The 27,757-nt window shown below is 33.9% G+C and overlaps 1 long non-coding RNA gene across 1 annotated transcript; it reads left to right on the top strand.

The window, feature by feature from the left end:
• The first annotated feature begins 1,168 nt into the window (after window positions 1–1,168).
• LOC143053954 (uncharacterized) lies at window positions 1,169–5,581 on the top strand. Its single transcript, XR_012971517.1, has 4 exons — window positions 1,169–1,282; window positions 2,442–2,530; window positions 4,521–5,027; window positions 5,401–5,581. It is a non-coding gene; the product is annotated as an uncharacterized LOC143053954 (long non-coding RNA).
• The last annotated feature ends 22,176 nt before the right edge of the window (window positions 5,582–27,757 follow it).

The following is a 27,757-nucleotide window of genomic DNA, read 5'->3' as shown; positions in this document are numbered from 1 at the left end:
GTTCAACTAGTTAAATGGCGCTAAACCATCCTCCTAACCGGGGACAGTGGTGAGACAACACAAAAGTAGAACAACATACAAAAATATAGGGTTTGTGCATGCTTTTATTCAAGATACGTATGTAATAATCATTACAGGACTTTATCTGATATTATGTTCATTTCACAATTCAGTGAAACAACCCCAAGCTAAGAGAGTGTCCACAAGACAGTAAGATAAATAAATACAAAGCCACGTCGTCCTTCCGGATTTGGATGTGAAATCATATGCCTTGTGCAGTGAAAGTCACCAATCTTTGGTCAATACCGAACGCATACATGTAACAATCGCATTTTTTGTCTTATATAAAGGCAAACTGTTTGTGCATATCTTGCTGCTCACAAGGAATCTATTATACCAAAGAGCTCCAAGTGGTAAAGTAGAAATCATCCCTTCGTAAATTTTACGGACGCCATCTCACAAATTGGTTGACTGTTACGGAATAACCGTTTCACAGATGATAATTAAGGGAGGTAATTTGATCAAAAGGTACAAAGTCACGTGGTGCAAATCATTTGAATAAAGTACATTTGATTTGCATGTACAAACCATGCAGCCCCCTTTTACCGAATGCAACCTACCGAATTATAGACTTCTTATTGGATTTTTATACTAACCTGAGCAATACGACGAGTGCCACATGTGGAGCAGGATCTATAAACACTTCAGGAGTGTCTGGGATCACCCCCAGTTTTTGTCGAGTTCGTGTATAGCTCAGCCCTTACTGAGTTTTCTACATCATGTTTTCTACGTTGTGTTTGTCTGTTTATTGTCTTTTTCTTTTTTAGCCATGGCGTAGCCGTTCTTACATTGTGTTTTTATTTTCCGCTTTTGAGTTTGAATGTCCTTTTGGTATATTTCGCTTCTCTTTAGAATACCCTTGTTTGCGGTGTTTTTTTTCCTCAATTATCATGTCTTGAACTTGAAAGACTATTTCAATTTTTTGCTGTGACGACTTTGCGCTTTGAATTATAAACTGTAGTCTTTTACTGGAATGTTTACCATTCTACACTTTATCAGAACGAGAGTTTGCAATACCAATTCAAATAAAATTGTGTGCAGATATGTTTACTTTTGTTTGCACTCAACACCACTCATGTTGACTCCGATGTTCATACTTTTATAGTACTTTAATTTGTCCTATCACCGCTCTTAAACAAACATGTTTACACAAATAATGCGGAAATCCTCTATGATTATGGTTTGATTTAGTATACGAAGGGTGAAGCTAGAAAATTTTAAGGTAAATAAACACGTTTTATTTGTTACTAAAACTTGTACTATTTTGTAAAAGTGTCAAAAACAACGGATTTCTTTAAAATTGTTTGTTTCTATTTAGAGTTGTCGTTCTTTTGTTGTTTAACTGGCATATATTTATATGTATACATATGGCCCGAGAACACAGTTATTTCGTAGTGCATTTCTTTTAGACAATACATTCAAATTAAAAAAATCGCACCTGCTCTTTCTTAAAAAGATTTTTACAGTGTAGTGTACTACCAGTCAGACAAATAATATCAAAATTATAGAAACTTCTACCAGCTCTAACTCAAAATATTGACAATTCTGTGTTAAGGGGGTGTACAATTCAGTTTGACAGCTTCAGACGTGATAAAATTTGACCTTTTTGAACTGGACCAAATCACTACTTAACATAAAGATTCAGCACCCAAATTTTTTTAACATGTAATTACATCCCTCTACTTAATATTTCATGCATTTAATATCAAGAAATAAATTGGGAAAGTGTATTAAATAAAACATGCAAGTTATACACTGTTTACACCTTGGACCATATTCTTTGACAAACAATATACAGACAAAAGAAATGAAATGCTCATGCAGTATTTACCAGAATTGTTATATTTACCGTTATTACGTGAATGTTTACATAACGTATTATTTTGCTGCGTATTGAACCAAACGCATAATAAAATATTTATATGAATAGGAATCTAAAAATAGTTTTATATATTTATCCGTCCGGTGACGAGCAAAGTTATACTTTCATTTTGTGTACATGCGTTCAACTTATGCTATTCAAACCGAATAATGAACAACACAGACTTTTGAGCTTCCATTTAATTTTTGTTACCCCTTCAAGATAATAAAAAGAAAGTTCAAACATTAATATAAAATAAAATACTCCAGTAAACATATGGTAAAAAGGCATCAAAATCACAGAAATATGAATATTTAATTTAAATAGGAATATATATAATTTATGCAACCTATTTTTTAGAACATGAAAAACATACCATGATACACGTTCACCCTTTACATAATTGATGGATACTTTTTCTGATGTAAGAATTTTACGATTTACTTTTACTCTCTGAAATACAAAATGTGCTAAGAAAACAAACTTAAAAAATATTAAATAACTGTTTATCATTTTACAGCAATATTATAGAAGTTTGAGTGTATTAAGAAGCAGTTGAGAAATTTGAAGGATGCTTTTATAGAGTATGACAATAGAACATAGAAAATGGTAAGTGAAAAAAATTAATTTCCTAACAAGAATGTTATACAACTTAGTCAGATGCTTCTCTGCGATGAAAGGTTGTGCTGAGGTCATAGATATAATTTGTTCCATTTTAAAACCTCAAATTTCTTTTACATGATTATAGATTTGCTGGTGTGGTTAACAATTTCATTACACATTTCCACAGTAAAAATGAATATGTATCTTATCATGTTTATTGACAGAGAATTCTATGAGAAAATAATTGTTGCTTGCTTAACTTCTGATGCCAATTGATTTCATGCAAATTCAGGAAATTAACAGATTAGGTAAACATCCAATGGAATTTACGTTTGGTCAGTTCCAATTATGTATAGAAGGAAGAGGGGAAACTTAAGGCTTCCACTGGAAGATGATAATGGACGGCTGTTGAACATCAAGTGTCAAATTAAATGCATATTCAGGATGAAAACTTAAGTCTGGTTAATAAATCATTGCATTCTAGGCAGATAGTCTAAACCGGATGTTTAACATGCTAGTTCACAAGGTAACAGATTGTATGAAATCATGTCACTCTACTCGTACACAATATTTTGACCCCTAGCCGACAAGTCTTTGCTCCAACTCATTAATGACGCATGATAAGCGATGAAGCAATACATACCTATGAGCTCCTTTCTGGGATTATGAGCTGGCATTCGAAGCGTCCACGCTCAAACGAAACCACTGATGTCGTTTTTATTGAACGTGTATTGAACGTTAATTAATGTCAGTTGCAAATATTTGATAAGTAACTACTGAATAACTATTAAAAAAATTAGTTAAATGGTCATGATTTTAATGCCCCACCTACGATAGTAGAGGGGCATTATGTTTTCTAGTCTGTGCGTCCGTTCGTCTGTCTGTCTGTTCGTCCGTCTGTCCCGCTTCAGGTTAAAGTTTTTGGTCAAGGTAGTTTTTGATGAAGTTGAAGTCCAATTGACTTCAAACTTGGTACACATGTTCCCTATGATATGATCTTTTTAATTTTAATGCCAAATTATAGAGATTTTACCCGAATTTCACGGTCCACTGAACATAGAAAATGATAGTGCGAGTGGGGCATTCGTGTACTGAGGACACATTCTTGTTATAAATGAGATAAAGAGATTTCAAGGGATATTCAAAATAACAGTTCAATTGAGGATGAACAATGCCATGATCAAAACGATGCATCAACTATTTTATATTTGCAAAAAAATCATGAAAAATAGAATAACATCTATCTCAGACGTTAAACACTAATGTCAACAAGTCTAAGGACGTTGTTATGCAATATTTTTAATTAAATTATACTAATATATTGTGCGTTTTCCTTTGATCTTTTTTTTGGTGATAATTTTTTATATCATGCTACTCGCTTGAGATGGAAAATAATCGTCCTTCCCTAACCCCTATATCACCCTACCTTGTCGCTCCGTAGTTCTCGTATCAGGGCTTCAAAACGAGACCAGGCATTATCAGCGACGTAACAATGCGAGAGGAGACGTTATCAAGCTGGCTTTCGTCAAGCGTAAATTCTATAATTGTCTTAGGAAGAAGGAAAAGACCAGAAATAGAACGATAAACGTGCCTCCTTAGTTTCTAGCGATAAGGATAGATAATCGGGTTTTCTTCGAATAGATATCAGCCGCTCGACACAACGTGAAACTTTTTAGCTCGTTCGCTGCTCTCACTCGCAAAAAAGGTTCACATGGTGGCTTGCGGCTGATATTTTATGATATCAATGTGTAGAAAACCCGATTATATATACTTATCGCTAGAAACTAAGGAGGCACATAGCGTTGCTAATGAAATTGACATGAAATTGACCGTTATATGTAAAATAGCAATAAACAGATTATCATTGCTCATCTCAACTCGATTACTTTTCTCGCTTTCGCCGTTCCGGCTCAAGCGAGAAAAACAATCTCATTGAGAAGATCAACGATAATCTATGAATACAAATGTAGATCATGAACAAATATTTCTATTTCAGTCTTATATCGAAGCAAAGTCAGGACATTGGATTGGTTATTACATGCAGTATAGAGATAGACACGTGTTTTCAATTAATCTCCAGTTCGAGGCTGATTCAGTTGAAGGAAGTGGAGATGACGAAATCGGAACATTCTCCATCAAAGGAAAGTTTGATCCAATAACTGGAAAAATAGATTTTGTAAAACGCTACCATGGTGCTCATGGTGTGAACTATTCAGGTTTCGTCTCGAGAGATGGGTTTAGTATGAAAGGAAAGTATGACGTAAGCGGCTTTGGGGATGATTTCCACATGTCAGTTAATACTTGGTGGTAACTTTGTGGAATAAAAAAGCAAATCTTGGAAATGTACATTTGAATATGGACTAATGACCTTAATTCTTCATTCGTTCTTCTTAGTTCATACAAGGAATGCGAATTCTGAAATAAAATACATGTGAAACATATGATGTAAACATATATAACAAGTCTAAAAATTCTGTATTTGAAATAGTCTGCGACCTTTCTAGTTAATAGACCACTTTCGAGTTCATCCGTCACCGGAAAAAACTCGTCAATTATACGCGCCTTTATGACGTCATTTACCAGATAGAGGGGGTCGCCTGTATCCCTGCACTATTTACGTTCATCAAGCGTCTTAGTGATCGTCATTGTGCAGGATAAACAAGAAATAATGGTTGTTCTGTAGGTACAATTCCCTAATGACAGCAATGCTGATTGTCAATTTTGAGAATTCAATTTGCCGAATAATTCGTACAATATAGAATTATAGTTTTCCAACCACTCGCTCAACGTGGGAACGGAAGTTACGACGCCCCTAAACGCACAAATGACGTTCACTAAAACCAGAGTTTTTGACTGAAATGCATCGAACTCGAAAGTTGTCTATTGTATTAATTATATTTTATAAACAACCACACAGTATAACACAGTACTTACAAAAACAGTACAGGTGCTCAGAATTTGTTTTTTTTTTCAATGTCGTAACATAAACCCAGTGTACTTCTACAATGCATACATATTCTGTGAATGTCAACAATTATAGTTGTTAATCTAATCAAATATCAGAATTATTTTTGTTACCAGACGGGCTTAGGGTTATGGTAAGTCCTGTCACTCACGACGTCTTATTGGTTTCATTTTTCTCAAAATATTAACGATGACATATATAGTGCATTTCATACATCATCACGGCAAAATTGACCGAATGTTCATGATTTAGAAAGTTGTGTAAAAGAGGGACGAAAGATACCAAAGGGACAGTCAAACTCGTAAATCTAAAACAAACTGACAACGCCATGGCTAAAAATGAAAAAGACAAACAGAAAAACAATAGTACACATGACACAACATAGAAAACTAAAGAATAAACAACACGAACCCCACCAAAAACTAGGGGTGATCTCAGGTGCTCCGGAAGGGTAAGCAGATCCTGCTCCACATGTGGCACCCGTCGTGTTGCTTATGTGATTACAAATACGGTAAATAGTCTAATTCGGTAGGTCACATTCATGAAAGGGAAGGGGATTGTAGTTACGACGTTAGGAACATATCCGATATCATTTGTGAAACGGTTATTCCATAACGGTCAACCAACTCGTGATGGCGTCCGTAAAATTTACGAAGGGATGATTTCAATTTCACCATTTGGAACTCTTGGTTTTATAGCTTCCTTGTGAGCAGTAACCCTCTATCAAAAAAATCATGATAGGAAATGCAAGCACGGGAATATCGTATCAATTGGGAGATATATACCCCGTATGCAGGTGCTGCTGGAATGTTGCTACTTAGAAATGGAAAGTTCACAATTGGAAAGCTGAAATCATCTCTTTTGTCGTAAAGTTTTGTTTTCAACCGACCCTCATTGTCAATTTCTAGATGTAAGTCAAGATATGAAGCCGACTTAACTGTATCTGTAGTATCCTTTATCTCCAATTCGATGGGACAGATGCGTTCCACATAGTCACCAAATTTTGAATTGTTTAGTGAAAGAACGTCATCTATATAGCGGAAAGTAGAGTTAAATGATATTGCTAACTTCTTATCTTTCTTCCTAAGAAGTTCCTGCATGAAGTCAGCCTCATAATAATAAAGAAACAAGTCGGCAAGTAGAGGGGCACAGTTTGTTCCCATTGGGATGCCGACAGTCTGTTGAAAAACACGTCCTCCGAACGTTACAAATATGTTGTCAATCAAGAAATCAAGCATCTTGATAACATCGGTTTCAGAGAATTTTTTGTTTGAATCAGAGTGATTCTTTACAAAGTATGATTTATCCCTCCCTAAGACAAGATACTTGTATCTACGTTGGCCATTCTTTTTTATGAAGCAAAGTAATACCAACTCTTTCAATTTGTCTTTTAGTTTGGAATGTGGAATACTTGTATAAAGAGTAGAAAAGTCAAATGTTTTAATACTGTTACAAGATGAAATAGAGATAGATTGTATGTACTCTAAAAGATCTTTGGAATTTTTAAGTATCCACATCTGATTCACGCCACCTCTAGAATAGGCAGTTTCACAATAACTTTGAAGCCCGTCTTTGATTGCTGATAAAATAGATGTTAATAATTTAGAAAGAGGTTTCGTGGAGCACTTATAAGACCCAGCAATATACCGTTGTTTGTAAGGACACTTATGTAGTTTAGGTATCCAATACAGTGATGGAAGATCCAGTTCTTCATCTTTGGTTGAAATACCAAAGGAACAAAGAACAGACCTATGATTATCCAGGATTTCCTCTTTGGTAAGTGTCGTGAGGGTATATGTTGAGTTTCCAAGTGAATTGTCTATACCTAATTCGTTTATCAAGCAATTAATGTAGTGACTTTAACAGACAAAAACGATGTTATTTGGGGCTTTGTCTGCGGGGACAACAACATATTTATCATGGAGGTCGGATAAGTGTTTAGCAACATTTGGGTCTTTAAAGATTGACGTAGCATGGGCATTGATGGACCCATTCAGTTTCTTGATTCTGATTTGTATTAACGACCTCACTGCCTTAATCCATTCGGATAGAGTGTCTACGTCTTCCTTTTCACGTTTAGCCCATTGCCTAGCATAATCCTCGACTGAGTCCATCAACATTTAAACGTTGTATTTCCAATTGATGGATTTAGGCTCACGATATTTCGGACCTTTCGATAACACATTTCGTAGAGAAGTGTTATTAACAATGTTAAGGTCACCGGTAATAACGTGGCCAGAAGGATTATATATGAATTGGGAACTAGCACAGGTTTAGACTTGAAGTCGTCAATATCGAGATTCTGCAAAACGCGTTTGTAATTGAAAATTTTAGTTGCAATAGGTTTGGTATAGGTATAAGAAATTATTGGTACAGACTGGTCTTTGAAATAAGGAGGTATTTTCGATTGAACTAATTTATGATGAAGGATATTGCCTAGGTTGACGCCATCGAGACCTTTGTTGGCAAACGAAAGATTTAGAAAAGATCTTTTCTCTTTTTCATTTTTTCCAATGCGAACTGGCTTGAAAAGTCTGTGACTTGCAATATCCGAAATTATAGCTTGAAGTTTGTATTGGTTTGAATGAGGGTTTGTAACAGTGGATTCCAAACATAAATTGAACAGAGAATGAAGTTTTGTAAGGGGTAATGAATAAAGTTTCGTACGAATGTGATGAATACCTAACGGCTTTTGTATGAAAGACAGCAAGTCATTAATTGAGACATCATGCAGAGAAGGTGATGTATAATGACGATGACCATGAATGCGTCTACGTCGAGGAGTCGAGTTGAAAATATTCATCACATTCACCGAGTTACACGAAGGACTAGATAGAATACCTATACCATCAATTTTGTCATTGCAGCCATACGGTGTTGCAGTTCCCAATTGTCTAATCCAGAAGTCTTCTTTTTGTCTACGGAGAGTCGTTGAAAGATTAGGATTGTTAGAGCTATGGTATATCTTTTCGATAATGCGAACTGAAGATGTAACATTTTTTACATCTTCCGTTTATTATCATAATTTTTACATCATTCCGATTTATAATTGCTATCACCTAAATTTCCATTATTCAAATTAGTTTTTAACCGATCTATGAAAATTATAGATCCGCGGACATTATTTAGTGCAAAATAACATAACGTATCGCTTGTTTTAAATTCATATTTTCAATGGATACTCCTAAAAAAATTTTTTTTTAAAACACAAAATAATAATATGCAAAAAATATTATGTCGTTATATATATATATACATATGAAAGTAAAAAATCATAGATAATATCTGTGCACACGTACCGAAAAAAGTGTTAAAGTTTGCGGAAGAATATCTCAAGAACGATTTCCGACACTCTCGGCAAGGACCGGTAACTCTGTAATTGTTTTTGCGGGAAAATATGAATGGCTTCTCATATCCAATCGTTTAGAAAAACCGATTGTTTTTACAAAAGGGTGTCCACCATGCACTTGCACTGAACTATCATTAGAATAGTAGAATAGAATGATATATACAAATGGATGACAATTATATATACATGCAACTGTTATATTAATATAATATATAACAACAAACAAGTGTATACTCTGGGACTAGTATTATATAGACAATAACTGTTTAGTGTCTTTAAATATCAGCTGTATTTGTACTAGGCTAGGAAACAAGGTGTATGCGAGCTTTTAGCGAGCTATTACACCTGTTTCGAGCCGAGAACAAATACAGCTGATATTTTAAGACACTAAACAGTTATTGTCTTTATCCTGCAATTAATTCTGTAAATTATTTGTGTTTTGAAAGACACAAAAACACATGTTTTGTATTTATTTACGATTTGAAATCCCTTGAGGCCCGTGTAGTAATACGATACAGTAATCACACATTCAGCTAAATAAGGGTTCGCAAAAAAGAATCTCGAATGGTCAACCATAATGCATCACTCAATGTGAATAATTATCTATTTTAACATAACAGCTAATTTCAAAAGTGAAAACAAATAACAAAACACTATCCAATTTGAAACAGGAGTGTACGAGTTGTCCTACGCTTCAGACTCGACATTCACTAAACATGCATGCTGAAATTGACATGGTTGTGTTTGTTTCACAATCATACACATCCAAGTTTTGAAATCGATTGTTGTCATCGTAGAAAAGACTGCTGTTCATGTGTGTATGATGTCAGAAAAATGGTGTGAATCTTATTGCTCTAAAGAAATGTTTGAAAACAAACAAAACGTGAAAAATTAATCGTTAATTCGCAATTAATACGTCATTGGAATGCCATTGCAATACACATTCTGAGGTCACGCAGGTTCATACAATACTCAGTCCGGCAGTGGGCGGAGCTTTATAGACAATAATAGTGCATTGACTTGACATATCAACGATATAAGGATGAGGCTTAGAAACGGGGAAATGCGAGGCTGTGCCGAGCATTTTCCCCGTTTCGGGCCTCATCCTTATATCGTTGATATGTCAAGTCAATGCACTATTATTGTCTTTATACTGCAATCTAAAAAAAAAACCATTTTCAATTGTTGTTTAGTGTGTTCATGTTATTTATTTGATTTAAATATTGGGTAAAATACCCCTTTAAAAAGGCCTCATATCACACAGGCGGAGAAATATACAACACGATGAAATGTACATCATTACCTTTTGAAAACCGCAATCAATGGTGAACGAATTAGTTTGTTTACAGACTAAAATATCAACAATAAACATAAAACATAACGATTTATAGGTTGCAAACAAAAAATATAAATAAGTGAAATATGTTTTCCAAAATTTGAATCAAGTTTGAGTCGTTAAACGCATCGTTGTTTACATTGGAAACAAGAACAGGTTGAAGAGGTCGTATGAATAATTAAATATAATTTGGACAAGTTCTATTTAAATATTCATGAGGAAAAGTGATATCAGGTCAGTGACTGTATATGACATAGAAATATACGGTCAACGCATTTTGACTGCTCAAATAGAACGAGTGCAGTATAAAAAGCGATATCTGTATAGTATACAGGTACAGCATAGCGATATCTGTAAAGCTGTATCTGTATAGTTAGAACACCCAATTGCAGAATAATTAGTATAATAATTCCAGGTATACTGATTTGTATCACTACACTATAATAGTTATTACAGTGCGGTTAAATTTCCTGTCATTAATTCATCATCCACTCACAAACTTGTCTCAGAAAAAAATATCTTTAACATTAACCTCAGTTTCAGGTATAGAGATGTGATCTTTTTCTGTGACATGTGCTTTTAACCATCAACAAGAATTTGCGGTCATCCGATGTTCAGTACTTCAGTACTTTGATTTCAAATATTAGAATAGTAAGTTTAATTCCAAATCTCACTTTTCCCCCTTCATTCATAACCCCCGGTTTTATTTTTTCCATTAATCCTACATATCCACCTATTCTTTAGTTCGTATATTCCACACCCTTAAAGTGGTGGCACCTCCCTCAACAGTAGTAAGGGAGGAACCATTGAACTTCAAAAAGGGTGAGGGGGGTATGGTTTTTTTTTCTGTGTCAGATTTTTTTATCTGGCGCAAACCGCTACGTAATTTGTTTAGTTTTTGAACGCTATAAATCAAATCATTTTTTGTCCTCTGCTTGAGCAGAATATTTTTACTCATCAAATTGGGGATCAGAAATTGTTCTCGGAAAAAAACATACCCCCTTCCCCCATGAAGTTAAAATTTGGTTATTCCCTCATGCCATATTAACCTCGTATTATAATGCAGAAAATAGAAAAAAATAAGATCACCATCAGAACATTGGATATCAAAATAAATGTATAAGTAATGCAATCATTTAAATTCGGACAATACAGTCTTCAATCCTAATCATCTTCAAAATAAACGTTTGTATTACTTGTTCTTCAAACACTCATCCTGATCTTCATCTATTTCTACTTCGGAAATTGTACTGCTACTGTTCGAATTAAGCCTGTCTCTGCTTTTTTCCTTTTACTCGATCTCCGCAGCCATCTTATTATGATCATTTGAATGATCATAATCGCTGTTCACATTTCGCATACTTTTTGCAAATTCTGCACCATTGACGGGATCCTCTTCTATTCTCTCTGGTCCTCCACCATCGTTTTCACATTCCTGATCATCTAGTGGAGTTGTATCTGCATCTGTTGCTCCCAACTTGACAAGTTCTTGACCCAAATCTCCACTATAAAGGACTGTTTCAGTTTTGTCGAAACTTGACATCTGTTCAATTGTTTTGTCATCAAAAACTGGACAATCCTTTGCAAAGAAATTATTGAACATGCTTCCCCTGCTTCTGCTGAGTCGCACATTTTCTTGTGGCGCTAAATCACTACGATTAAGTTTGTGACTTTTATTTACAGAATTGCCATTGGTTGTATATGTTCGCTCTCTATTAAATATTGCCTGATCTATATTTGTTGTAGTTTCTAAGTCCTCCATTGAGGAAACCAATGAATTGAATTCAGTTTGACTTTTGTTTTCGTTTGATTTTTGGTCATCCGGTGAAGCTAATATGTCCTCTCGAGGTTCAGCCTCGCTATCTTGCTGTTTCTCAAGAGGGTTTTCTTCCTTGTATATATTCGTACTGGTATTTGTGAATCCAAGTTTTTGTAGAGTTTCTTCAACACTACTGGTATACGGTTTGACATCAATAGATTCGACTTTCTGTTGCGCAATTTTTCTTCTTTTAAATTGTGTATTTTCTAACGGTGCAACTTTGTTTGAGTTTCCAGCTAGTGAACTAAGAATGGTTTGTTTTCCGAAACCCATGGTATTGAACGAGTTCTTCAATGTCATTGCTCCTGTTGATTTCTTTTTATTTAAAAAAAGTTTACAAACAACAAAAATAGTCGCCACAATGAACGCCACTGCAAGCAGACCGCCAATTACAATTGCTATTGTCTCAAAGTCAGAGAAAAATAGATCTGCATCTCCCCCAACACGTCCAGTTTGCTTGATACCTCTTGATACCGACATTCGCTTTGCCATCTGTGTAATGTACTGTACCCAAAAAAATAGGTCAGTCTGTCTTACTAAAATTATAAATAATAATCTTGTAAAGAATGTATGAAAATTTTCCCCAAGTTCCTATGTATTTTATAAGTATACATGTATTTATTGGTTTTGAAATGTATGACAATTCTGAATCTTTCCAATTTAAAACAAAATGTAAAAACAAACAATCAGAAAACTACCGATTGACGGATCTTGTGTAAATTCAGAGAACAAATATAACCTTGTGCAATTCCAAAATCTATGTACATTATATAGACAGGATCGTTTTCATTTTGTATAGCAATACATAATTAGTTATGGTTTAGTTAATCAAAACACAAATAATTTTACCGATAAAACAATGTTCAGTCATTTAAGAAAAACCAGGAATATCTAGATAAACAATAAACAAATGTCGTAATTAGTTGAACCCATGGTAGTTCGTTAATTGTGAAACTTGTTTTCATTTTCTGAATACCTTGCACCTTAGTCTTGTGCATGAGAACACATTTAAAAGTATGTATAACAACTTTAAATTGTTTTATTAATATTTGTATAACTGTTGTAAAGTATGTTATAAAGACTCTTCAATATTCAAATTTAAGTAAAGTTCATCAACTTGTCGAGTTTGACACTGTGAGGGAAACAAATACAGCAGCACACTGTACAGAAGTTGTTGTGAACAATATATTTATGCCCCATTCATGGGCATTATGTTTGTTGGTCTGTGCGTCCGTCTGTTCGTTCGTCTGTCTGTTCCGCTTCAGGTTCAAGTTTTTGGTTGCGGTTAAAGTTTTTGGTCGAGGTAGTTTTTGATGAAGTTGAAGTCCAATCAACTTGAAACTTATTATACATGTTAGTGCCCTATGATTTTATCTTTCTTATTTTAATGCCAAATTAGAGATCCCCCCTCCCCATTTTCACGGTCCACTGAACATAGAAATTAAAAGTGCTGATGGGGCATCCGTGTATTGGGGACACATTCTTGTTATTGATTATTTATTGATTAATTTTACGATAAAATACTTAACTGAAGAAATTTAATCTTGTATTGAAATAAGCATACTATAAATCATTTATTGACCTAACACGTCATGAGGAAATACAATACTACAAAATAATGCTTATCATTTTTATAAAATTGAGAAAGGAAATGGTGAATATGTCAAAGCGACAACCACCCGACCATAGAGCAAACAACAGCCGAAGGCAACCAATGGGTCTTCAATGTAGCGAGAATTCCCGCACCCGTAGGTGTCCTTCAGCTGGCCCCTAAAATATGCATAATAGTACAGTGATAATGGACGTCATACTAAACTCCGAATTATACACAAGAAACTAAAATTTAAAATCATACAAGACTAACAAAGGCCAGAGGCTCCTGACTTGGGACAGGCGCAAAATTGCGGCGGGGTTAAACATGTTTATGAGATCTCAACCCTCCCCCTATACCTCTAGCCAATGTAGAAAAGTAAAACAATAACAATACGCACATTAAAATTCAGTTCAAGAGAAGTCCGAGTCTGATGTCAAAAGATGTAACAAAAGAAAATAAATAAAATGACAATAATACATAAATAACAACAGACTACTAGCAGTTAACTGACATGCCAGCTCCAGACCTCAATTAAACTGATTGAAAGATTATGTCTTCATCATATGAATATCAGGTACAATCCCTCCCGTTAGGGGTTTAGTATCATACTATCATAAAATATATGAGAAGAACATAACCCGTGTCATGCCAACAACTGTTTTTTTTTAGAAATAAATGTGTTTAGTTCCGATGCAAAGACCCTATCAGTGAATCAATGTTAAAGCCAAAATATGCAATCTTTAATGACCTGACAACAGTATCGTAACTATATCCCCTTTTAATAAGTCTATTTAAAGGTTTTGTTAGTTTCTGAGGAGAATACTGACATTTTTGTGCTTTATAAAGAATATTTCCATAAAATTTTGGATGTGAAATACCTGAACGTATAAGATGTCTGCATGTTGAGTTATATTTACGAATTATTTCCTTATACCGGTGATAAAATTTAGTAAATGTTTTGACCAGTTTGTGATATCGAAAACCCTGGTGTAATAATTTTTCAGTAATACATAAATTTCTCTCGCTAAAATCTAATACATTGTTACATACACGAGCGAATCGTACAAGTTGAGATATATAAACACCATAAGATGGTGACAAGGGAACGTCACCATCTAAAAATGGATAATTAACAATAGGAAATGAAAAATCATCTCTTTTATCATAAATTTTTGTATTAAGCTTCCCGTTTATGATATAGATATCAAGATCGAGGAAAGGGCAGTGGTCATTGTTATCATTAGCTTTATTTAAAGTAAGTTCTACAGGATAAATTTCTTTAGTATACATACTGAAGTCGTCATTATTTAGAGCCAATATATCATCCAAATATCTAAAAGTATTGTTAAATTTTTGTATCAAATGTTGTTTTGATGGGTCTTTGCTAATTTTAGTCATAAATTGTAACTCATAACAATACAAAAACAGGTCCGCAATAAGTGGTGCACAGTTAGTCCCCATTGGAATTCCAATAACTTGACGATATACGGAATCTCCAAAGCGAACAAAAATGTTATCAAGTAAAAATTCAAGTGCATAAATAGTATCAAAGCATGTCCAATTGACATAGTTCTTTTGTTTATTGCTACTAAAAAATGATCTAAAAGAGTTTGAACATATGTACTCGCATTCCGACTTTTTAAATGCCCAGTTAATTAGGGATGTGAATTTTTTCTTAATAAGAATATGAGGCAAAGTTGTATATAGGGTAGAAAAATCAAAACTTTGAACAGATTCAAAATCACCAATATATGCATGCAATTTATCAAGTACTTCCAACGAGTTTTTGACACTCCAAAAGTAATTAATTCCACTATTTTCAAAGGCCTTATTTGAACAATTTATTATCAGGTTTTTTATTGTACCAAGTGTACTAGTAAGTAAAACAGACAATTTAGTAGTTGAACAATGGCTGGAAGATGAAATAAATCTATATTTGTAAGGTTTTTTGTGCAGCTTCGGAAGCCAGTACATAGTTGGGACTTTCATTGTGTTTGGTTCTGCTTGTAAAGAAGTAGCTAAAAGTTTATGTTTGTTACAGATGTCGTTTTCTGAAAATGAAGTCAGTTGGAATGTTGGTGAATTCGTGATTTCCTTTTGCAGAACCTCTATATAAAATTTACGTCAAACAATAATGATATTATTAGCAGCTTTATCAGCCGGGACAAAAACAAATTCCTTGGCTAGTTCTGTTAGTTTATTTTTGATACGCGAAATAGGGTTTTTATAGTTTTTGTTGAGGGTAAAATGTTCTTTAAAATGTTGTATTCGAATATCAACTATCTTCATTACTGAATTAAAAAAAGAGTCCAAAGATTTTTTGTCAGCTTTTTCCCGTTTTACCCATTTCAAACAGTAGGCGCGGAGTGAGTCGTTGATGATATTACGACACTCATTCCAGTTAACAGTTGACGGGGGACGATATTTAGGTCCTTTACTGAGGAATGATTTTAACTCTCGGTCGCGAACGATGTTAAGGTCTCCTGTTATAACATGGGAAATTGGTCCATAGGTGTATTCTGAATTACTGCAATTACACGACATAGGTGTATTTTCAGTGATATTTACATCTTTACACAATTGGCTATAATTAAACACATATTTTCGGGTAGATTTCTTGTAAATATAACAAATGAGAGGGAGTTCAGTATTATCAAAATATCCAGGAATTTGGTCTTTAACAGAATGGTCGTTAAAAATACCGGCAATATTTACAAAATCAAAACCTTTATTGACATACTTTATTTTAATAAAATGTTTTTTATGATCTTCAGGGCGATCAATTTTTGGAAACAGTTTAGAATAACAATATGCCATTATAATTTGGACAATTTCATACTTAGGACTGTAATATGAAATTGTGTTGCAATCCTCTAAAATTTTATTTAATTTATTTATAGGTAAAGAACAAAGCTTGGTTAACAGATAATGTCTGCCGTTGTTTTTTGAAATGGAAATTAGGTCCGAAATATTTGTATGGTTGGTCCGAAATTTTCTTTGATTGCGATTTTTTCTGCGTCCATGAGAACGATTTTTACGAACAGTTTTAGAAACTATATCCAAAATGTTAACAGAATCGGTTCTTGATATATTGCCAATTCCCATGATATTATCATTAAGACCGAGAGGGTAGACTGTCTGTAATTTTTTAATCCAATTTAATTCATTTATTTTTCGTGATCGTACAAACTTGGAATGAGATTCACCAGGCTGCTTATTTACTACTTCTAAAGGTTGAACTGTTAAATATTTAATAAACTGTTTCCCTTGTTCTGGTATAAATTGAATTAAGCATAACACGTTTTTCTCGAATAACTGCTACCAGATACACAAATTCATTGGAAATCGAATATACAATTTATATTATACATAAGACATTTTGGAACAAACAAACAGTAAAAAAGGTACAAGAGCAGACAATTCTGCTTAGAAAAGTAGCAACTTCTGATATTCGCGGTTATAATATGCTACGTTTTGCATTGCAACAAGTTATATATGGACCCTTCAGTGAATTATTGCAAGGGCTCTTTAAAAATACATAGCCGTACATGACCATTCCTTCGTCAACAAATTAATAAAACGGCTCCATGCCGACCGGACGTACATGTAGATGTGTATTCATAAAGGTACTGCATTATATACGGTTTAAGTGCTGCGCAATGGAGATAAGAATGATCATATTTCTATATCTAAAATGATTATAACCCTTTGGGTACTTCCCTTTCAAATATTTTCCAATCTTCCAAATTGTTTTTTTTTTTTGTCTTTGGTGTAATAAACTTTGTTCTGGATGTTCGACTTTTTTGTTAAGTGTCATTGTCTTTGAACTAGCTTTCAGTAACTGCAAATACTCTTATATTGGTAAGTTTTGTCTTTGAACTAGCTTTCAGTAACTGTAAATACTCTTATATTGGTAAGTTTTGTCTTTGAACTAGCTTTCAGTAACTGTAAATACTCTAACATTGGTAAGTTTTGTCTTTGAACTAGCTTTCAGTAACTGTAAATACTCTTATATTGGTAAGTTTTGTCTTTGAACTAGCTTTCAGTAACTGTAAATACTCTTATATTGGTAAGTTTTGTCTTTGAACTAGCTTTCAGTAACTGCAAATACTCTTATATTGGTAAGTTTTGTCTTTGAACTAGCTTTCAGTAACTGCAAATACTCTTACATTGGTAAGTTTTGTCATTGAACTAGCTTTCAGTAACTGTAAATACTCTTACATTGGTAAGTTTTGTCTTTGAACTAGCTTTCAGTAACTGTAAATACTCTTATATTGGTAAGTTTTGTCTTTGAACTAGCTTTCAGTAACTGTAAATACTCTTATATTGGTAAGTTTTGTCTTTGAACTAGCTTTCAGTAACTGTAAATACTCTTATATTGGTAAGTTTTGTCTTTGAACTAGCTTTCAGTAACTGTAAATACTCTTATATTGGTAAGTTTTGTCTTTGAACTAGCTTTCAGTAACTGCAAATACTCTTATATTGGTAAGTTTTGTCTTTGAACTAGCTTTCAGTAACTGCAAATACTCTTACATTGGTAAGTTTTGTCTTTGAACTAGCTTTCAGTAACTGTAAATACTCTTATATTGGTAAGTTTTGTCTTTGAACTAGCTTTCAGTAACTGTAAATACTCTTATATTGGTAAGTTTTGTCTTTGAACTAGCTTTCAGTAACTGCAAATACTCTTATATTGGTAAGTTTTGTCTTTATTGTTAATTTTCTTAGTTACTTTTTAGTATTTTGTATCAATCTGGTGTATCAATAGAGAAGACAGATATGGGGTATTTATCTTTGATACAAAATTAGATATGTAGGATTTATCTTTGATACAAAATTAGATATGGGGGATTTATCTTTGATACAAAATAAGATATGTAGGATTTATCTTTGATACAAAATTAGATATGTAGGATTTATCTTTGATACAAAATTAGATATGTAGGATTTATCTTTGATACAAAATTAGATATGGGGGATTTATCTTTGATACAAAATTAGATATGGGGAATTTATCTTTGACACAAAATTTCTTATGCACAGCAAACAGTGCAGCGTCAACACACATGCTCAATAAATTAAGTATTTGGTTAACTGGTATTTAAAATTGTGGAGTAAACAAGATAAAATAATGCATTTCCGTTTTTATACAGTCCCTACCTGACAAACCTTAATGGTGGATATTTTGCAAAATAGAAATCGTATAAAAAAAAATTAAATCTTTATCATAATTTCACAAAAAGAATGCTTTATATCTTACCTTCCAATTCTACGCCCGTATGCCTCAAAAGATTTATGTAAAAGTAGAAGCATGTCAACAAAACTGATAAAATGAAATTGTAGCTGCATTTTATAATGTAGTATTATATTCTAATTTCGTAAGGCTATGAAGCTAGAAACTGAAAGGAATCCAATAAAATAAAATATTTATAATATTGAAACTCAAGAATAGTCATTTGTATTGTTTGAAGATTTAAAAATAATACTATAATGAAGATCATATAAAAGTAGAAATATGTTCTATACTATTAAACGAGAAGACCTCATTTTGTGTATCGCTTCTCTTCATTTGCGCATTAAGTTATCCGTGATCATGCCTCTGTGTCCTATAAGCACCATGCATAGTCGCATTTGTCATCCATTCTTGTGTATGATTGTTTAGTTTGGGTCATTTTGGGAGAAAAATGAAAAAAAGGCGTCCGGATATTGTTTCCGTGATCAGACCGACTTTTAAGTCATAGACAGGACTTATGGTTTTAAACTTTCAAACATAAGGTTCATAATTACTCGGGGACAGGATAATTATTTTCGCGTTATTCTGCATGTATACTATGATAATACTCCTAAATTATATAGAGATAATATAATTTAGTAGTAATCGCCGTTGAGAAGAAACTTGGAATTGATAGTCAGTTGCAAATACACTTTATTTTCATAGTATACAGAAACGCGAAAATTATGGAATTTAACGGAGAAACAGAAAAAATAACGGACTTTGGAAAAAGGGAGAGGGCTTAAAATAAATGTCCTGTCTCCATGTACCTATGACTTTTAGTACCTTTTCTGAAATTCTCCAGACATAAAATATTTCACATAAAATCATCCTACAACTGCATGCTGTTGTTTTTTTTCCATGGTCGGGTTGTTGTCTCTTTGACACATTCCCCATTTCCATTCTCAATTTTACATACATTCAACCAAGCTCTAAATGGCCGCGATTTCGCGGGTGTGTTCTAGTGTAATTTAATTGCCAATAGGACAACTATATCCGCCGGAAATTAAACGAAATGACGTATATGTAAGCAACTACAATAGGCAACCAATACCGTAGAGTAAACCATATCGCCCTAAAAAGATAAACAATCCAAACAAGCAAAAATAACGACCTGAGTTTTGTTAAAAAATAAACAATAACCGAAAAACAAATATGATAGACGCCGACGGACGACAACCACTGAATTTCATATTGTCTCCTAAATGTTGCATACAGAGTAGCACATGGTTACGCGCTCACGACAGGTCAATCCCTAACCAGAATAGTTGTGTTCATACAGCATAACTTAAAAACATCTATAGAAATTAAAAGCTTTTACTAATCAGTCCGTTAAAATACTCAAAAACAACATACAAAAAAACTAATGACAAAATACCACTCTAAAAGTTGTCGTATTTACCGCAAGCTTGTTTAAGAACTATGTACCCTTGTGTTACTTCAATGCTAAACATATGGAAATTTTATAGAAAATACACAGCCTTTCCCTTGTACTCTCATATTTGGCAACAAGTTACTTGATGGACAGACGATTATTGCATGCAGTGCTAGCAATGATTTCCTAAAAACAAGTTTATAAATTTAGATAGTGTTTCAAATCTATACTATTAAACGAGAAGACCTCATTTTGGGTGTCGCCATGCGCGTAGCTACGTTTACGTCAAAACGCCCGGACGTACACTTGGATTTTGAAAATCAAAAAAATGCTAGTAGAATAAGAAAAATCTGGTTAAAAGCTCATCAGCCTTGTGCTTCTTTCTTCAACGGATTGTAATTATGATTAAAAAGGGACTTATATACTTTACTTTAATCAAATAGATTATATCATATATTTGTTCCAACTTTCTGTAAAAGTCTAAATCTACTGTGAATTCTGCGTACTTTTCTTATATTCAAAGTAATTTATGATCTGCTGAGATTCGATATGCGGTATGCATTTTTGTCGAGCCTGTGATTTATGTCGCAAAAGCGAGAAATAGCGTCGTCGGCGTCAATTTTTGGGTTCCGAATGTGAATAAAGTTTTTTGAACGACTCTCCGCGACATTTAACGAAAATTGTCAAAAATTGTTTATGATCTAAAGAGTATCCAGAGCAATATATATATAATAATGCAATTATATGTTCAATTTCCCCGCATTTTATGGATAAAAGGTATTTCTTTCTGCAATTTTATTAATAAGTGGTCACAGTTTGGGCTTAATGTTTGTTAATTCCCAATTACATTAACTTAATGTCAAACCTTCATCGAATTTTACACCCCAAGGGTGACTGGGGTATAGAAATATGGTCACTTGGTCTTCTCCCGACCGGCAATAAAACGCTTGCTGAAGTGGGACGTCCGTTTGGCTATGCGGAATGTATCAAGTTCGCAGTCACGTCCGGTCAGAAGGGGGACGTTAAATCCGATGCCTCGTGTAAAGAGAGTGCCACGCTCTTTGCACGTTAAGAAGCCTTGCAACAACTTTTTGAGGGGTCCGTAGGTGGCCTGTTGCAAGGCAAAATTTCTGTCCCTATCCAACATACCCTCATTTTCCAGTGGCAGTCCAAATTGCCACTGGACGTTAAGCAACCAACAACCGTGAGAGCCATAACGTATAGTCCTTTTTGAGCTCATCAATCTTTTGTCCATCATCAGTATCACCGTGTTTCATCACATGCGCGTAGCTACGTTTACGTCAAAACGCCCGGGCGTACACTTGAATGTTGATAAAAAAAAATATTTTAATCAAAAGAAAATAAAAAGAATTTGTTAGAAGCACATCAGCTTTATAATTCTTTCTTCATTGGCTTGGAACTGCGAATCTTCAGCCAAATGGTATCATATTATATATTCGTTTATTTTCTGTCAAGTCTGAATTTAAACTTTGAGTTCTATACTCATTTCCTTTTTGTTTAAAGCACTTCGTCATCTTCGGAGATTCGTTTTGTGGTTTACAGTTTTGTCGAGCCTATGATATATTTATGACACCAAAAGCGAGACATAGCAATCCTTAATTTCGTCGGCAGTGTCAGTATTTTGGTTCAGTATGTTAAACTTTATTTTTAACAATAACTTTGCCAAACCTTTGTTAAATTTTACGGAAGTTGAACAGAAACTGTTTGTGGTCAAATGAGTATACTGACTGAGAGCATACTATTGTTTATGCAAAATTTCCCGTGCATGGTTTACGGACAAAATTAACAGGTACTAATACTTATAGTCTGGGGTTATCATTTTTTACACAACAAATTCTTTGTCAAATCGAATTAAATGAAAATTTAGCAGAAAGCAAGCATTTTTTAATATTTTTGTTTGAAGTAAAGTTTTAAAACTAAATTTGTTTATTCATTTTTCAATATGATACTGACAGACTGTATGTTTTTTTTTTAAATTAAAAACGCATAAACCTTCATGTTTGTCATGAAACTTGGGCCGAAACTAATATTCCAGATCGAGAAAAGTATCTAATGAAAATGTTCGATATTTTTTTATAAATCCTGTAGTCATCGGGACTGATAAATGAATTCAATTTTTGCGGGGAAATTCCTAGACGGTAACCATGGTTCCACAGAACCCTTTACGATATCGAGTATTGCACCCGAACGTATCTGAAGATTTATTATTACATGTTCATTTTCGAAATTTGGACACACAATTTTTTGGTCGCATGCTTTACCCCACTGCTCTTATTAAACATATTTTAAAGTTACTGGTTTTGAAATTTGAATTAAATTCAATTACCATTATATTTCAAATTAAAAAAAAAATAATTTAACATAAGTAATAAACCATTTAGAATCTAAGTATGTTGCTACTGATGAGTTTTTAATAAGAGGAATGGTATCCATCTCGATAACTCGTTAGCTTCCGCCGATTTAGCTCTCTAACCCTATTAATCCACTACCAGCAATTGTTTGACATGGACCCGTTTAGGGTCATCGAATCCCTTGCCAAGGTTCGGGCGTACACGTAAAAATGACTTAGCTACGCCACTGGTCGCTTCTCCTCCTTCCACAATAAATTAATCATCATGCCTCTGTGTCCTATAGGTAACATGTATAGTCGCATTTGTCATCCATTCTTATGATCATTCAGTTGGGGTTATTTTGGGATAAAAACGAAAAAGAATGCGTCCGGATATTTTCCCGTCATTGGACAAAACTTTAAGTCAGATTAGACTTCCGGTTAGTGTTTTTCTGTACTTTGAACATACACAGACTATGAATTAAGTATATCAATTTGCTTTCTGCTGTCATTTTGAGTTCTAGCATGTATCATCCTTGCTTAACGTGTTTCATTTTTTGTTATTTTGGGAGGAAAACGAAAATGAATAATATGGGCTATTTACTATCAATTAGTTTACAGTGGATCCAGAACTTTTCATAAGGGAGGGGGCACTGACTGACATAAAAGCGGGGGGGGGGGGGGGGGGGAGGGGGTGGCGTTCATCTCATGCTTCAGTGATTCCCCATATATATAATCAACAAATTTTTTCAACGAAATGGGGGGCAGGGCTTCCAGGCCCCCCTGGGATCTGCCTATGGTTTATAATCAACGGCGGTCACTGCAGATATATTTCTGTACATACTTACATGTATACATTTACTATGAATAACTGTATTTGTTATAATTTACTATAAATTCCTTTTCTGTACCTTGAACATACAAAGACTATGAATAAAGTATATAAATTTGCTATCTGCTATCATTTTGAGTTAGCATTCGACATACTTGCTTAACGTGTTTCATTTATGGTTATTTTTGGAGGAAAACGAAAATGAATAATATTGGCTATTAACTATCAATTACTTTACAGTGGCGGATCCAGAACTTTTCATAAGGGAGGGGGGCACTGACTGACCTAAAGGGGGGGGGGGGGGCGTTCCTCTCATGCTCTAGTGATTCCCCATATAATCAACAAAATTTTTTCAACCCCCCCCCCCCCCTGGGATCCGCCTATCATGGTTTACTATCAACGGCGGTCACTGCGGATATATTTCTGTATACATACATTTACTATGAATAACTGTATTCGTTATAATTTACTATAAATTCCAATAGTTATCTTGGGGGGGGGGGGGAGGGGGGCTCTTTACTATTCATGGCGTTCACTGATGTATATATATATATATGTAAGTACCTTTGACTTTTGATACCTCTCCTGAAATTCATAGCTGTATTTGTTATAATTTACTATAAATTCCTTTTCTGTACCTTGAACTTACAAAGACTATGAATAAAGTATATAAATTTGCTATCTGCTATCATTTTGAGTTAGCATTCATCATACTTGCTTAACGTGTTTCATTTTTGGTTATTTTGGGAAGAAAACAAAAATGAATAATATTGGCTATTTACTATCAATTAGTTTAAAGTGGCGGATCCAGAACTTTTCATAAGGGAAGGGGCACTGACTGACCTAAAAGGGGGGGGGGGCGTTCCTCTCATGCTCCAGTGATTCCCCATATAATCAACAAAATTTTTTCAACGCCCCCCCCCCTGGGATCCGCCTATGGTTTACTATCAACGGCGGTCACTGCGGATATATATATATATGTAAGTACCTTTGACTTTTGATACCTCTCCTGAAATTCTCTGTATAGTTATTTAATTAAAGTATATATGCATGTTATAGAGTACAGAAAAACAGAAGGTATACAAATCGGTATTTGGAAAATAGGGGGAGGGCAAAAAATGTGCCAAGTCCCTATATACCTTTGACTTTTGATATCTCTCCTGAAATTCTCCAGTCAGTATAATTTTTTTTACAGTTTACATACGCTCTATTTCCCCGCGATTTCGCGGGTGTGTTCAAGTAAATATAAATATGGACCAATTCAAGTACACCTTCTATGGTGCGCTCGACTTAAGTGACTCAACACGAGGTGTTTTTGGAATTTAAAGGTTGTTAATGACTTTTTGTAAACAATAAACGATAGCTGATCATAGAAAAACAAGTAAGTAAACAATGTTTCAAATTTTATAACAAAAGTCTCTGTATTAAGGTACCAGTCTTGTATTACAACTCCAGTTTCCGGTGCATGTCAAAACATGGAGGGAAACAAAATAGTTCATTTTTTTCTTAATTTTTTTCTGAACTCATTTTTTTTCTGTTTGATTATAGGTTTATGCTGAATTGAAACATATATATAGACTTTAAAAAAAATCTTGCATCTTTTGGGGATATCAATCCAGGAAAGTGGAAGGATATCATGTTTACTGGAAGTGGTGCGGCCTAGTAAAAATAGCAAACAGAAAGTAGAAAAACAATGGTTTGACTTCAGGATTGCGTAACTTTTTATTCTTCGTGGCAAGACCCCTTTTTTTTCGATTCAATCACAATTTCACATTAGTACATACATGATATGAACATGAATTTTTTTTTCTATGTAGCATTTTTTATTTTTTTATTTTCAAAGATCAGCTGTTTTGCATGTAAGCCTATGGAGCAGTCAATTACAAGACTGCAACCTTTAAGTCTGTAAATTTTCTACAAAATTCTTGATTTTATTTTCACCAAATTCCCCTTTTCTATCAAATGCAATGACTACAAATAATTATGCTTTGCATGAAGTTTCCCCTTGGTATTTGTACAAAATGGCCCATCTCTTTTATATTCATTTTCTTTGCTGTTAGATACTTTTGCAGTTTGAAAAGTTCATAATTCACAGGCCACTTCTGTAGCCATTTTTGTACGAATTTTTCAAACTTCAATTGTATCAAAACTGCAGATATAATAAATAATGGAGATAAGCCATTTTGTACATATACCGAGGGAAAACTTGATGCAAAGCATTATTATTTACTGTTTCATTGCGTTTATTAGAAAAGAGTACTTTGTGGCAAATAATTCAAGATTTTTATAGAAAATCCACAGCCTTTAAAACAGATTTTTGTTATAAAAATTGAAACATAGATTACTCACTTGCTTTTCTATGATGTGCTAGTGTTTATTGTTTACAAAAGGTTCTATTCAACCTGAAATTCCAAAATACCTCGTGCTGAGTCACTTAAGTCAAGCGCACCTTAAAAGGTGTACTTGATTTGGTCCATATTTTTATTTATTTTAACCAATAACTACATTAATAAACTTGATTTAAGAAAATCAATGCTAGCATTGCATGCAGTAATCCCATACCCATCAATCATCAAATTGCCAAAACTGAGTGCAGACTTGCCTGTGCAGTTTGGAAAGTTTTTAAGGCCTAGCATCCACTAATAAAAGTTAAATGTATTTTGCAAATCAGAAAGATGAAATCTTTTTTGGATTTTACTGGGCATTTTTACCCCCTTCCTGTAGAAAGTGTTGAAATAAACTAAGTTGGGATATAACTTTGAGATGCTCCCTCTCAGGTAACAACAGGTTTGTCTTGTATTGATTGTCCTTGATTGGCATGTACTAGTATAATAGATATCTACACATTCATAGGTGAGTTTATAGAGAGTTTATCTGAGTGGTCATATCAAAGTAATTCAGGTGTTTGTTTATTTTTAGATCTTCTGCAGGAAGGGAGAAAAAATGCCCATCAAAATCCAAAAACGATTTTATATTTTTGAAGCAAAACATGAATTTCATATATATCTAGTGGATGCCAGGCCTTCAAACTTTCCAAACTTCACAGGTACATGTAAGTCTTTACACTGAGTAGTTTTAGAGGTGAAAATACGGCCATATTTATTTGTAATGATGAACCTTAACAAATAATAATAATAATAAATAAACCAATAAATCACGTTTCCCAGACAGAGACATGTTCTCCAACTTTCTTTCACGATGTGGTTTAAAGTTTAAATACCAGTTATCTTTCTTTGTACGGTACCTTACTGCACTTACGTAAATTTATAATGATTTCGATTTGTTGTTGTCAGTTGGTCTCTTGTGGCGTATTGTCTCATTGACTATCATACCGCATCTTCTTAGAGCTTATCATGTTAAACTATAACTATTTTGCCTGTATGCTGTTACTGGATACCACTAGAAAATATGAAATCATAATGAAATGAAGAAAAAGGCGCCTTTTGATATCCGCAAGCAACGAAAAGGAACAGAATTATACGGTTTGAAAAGTCATTTCGTATGTTTGATGCAGGGCAGCTATTAATTTACATTATTGTGATACTATATATTTTGTTTACTTTTAAAGTATCTAATAAGAAATTACTAGCGTTGTATCTGATCTCAATAGGTGATCTTTTTATTGCACGCAAACACATTATAAATCGTTCATATAATAGTCGATGCATGAATATTTGCCACTGAACTTTCATCAACCAACCATCAATTATTCAATTGTTCATTCCAAACATTTTAAAATGACAAAAAAATAAAATCACGAAACCAGCAGACGTAGCGTAGTAAATATTCGAAAACTGAGAGTCAGATTAATCAGAGTTGCGCTCCTTTGTTGAATGTTAATTTGCTAACGTTGATAACATAGAATTAACTAGTGGCGCTCGAAGCGAAATACAGCCAAATCTTCACAAGAGACCACCTGTAGTTAAAAACGTAAATTTTGAGACCTTTAAAATTCGCCTTTTTAGAATCTAAAGGACTATGGTTACCAATCAAAACGTTTTTGGTGTACGCTTTTACCCAGAATGCATTAGATTCTTAAACGGCGAATTGAACATGTATTTGAAGACCACTTTTTGTACCTCCCTGGAGTGTTCTCCTCCAACAAGTTCCGCTGTAATTAGAAGTCTTAATAAATTACAGTTGAGTAGCATGGAAAAAACATGCACCGTATGTATCTATGCTCCAGGCAGAAAAAAATGAAGTTTTCGAATGCTTTATTGTTTAATGAACAGAAAATTAATACAAAACAAAATGGTAGCAAAACAAAAATAAACCCATTAGTGAATAAACCATTTTCAATGTATCTAAGAAGCTGACAGTGAGAAAAGCAAACTTAACAATCAT

This window comes from Mytilus galloprovincialis, chromosome 12 (genome assembly GCF_965363235.1).
Source record: "Mytilus galloprovincialis chromosome 12, xbMytGall1.hap1.1, whole genome shotgun sequence".
NCBI classification, from domain to species: Eukaryota; Metazoa; Mollusca; class Bivalvia; order Mytilida; family Mytilidae; genus Mytilus; species Mytilus galloprovincialis.
Note: the sequence above shows the minus strand (reverse complement) of the source record. Positions and strands in the feature narration are given on the sequence as shown.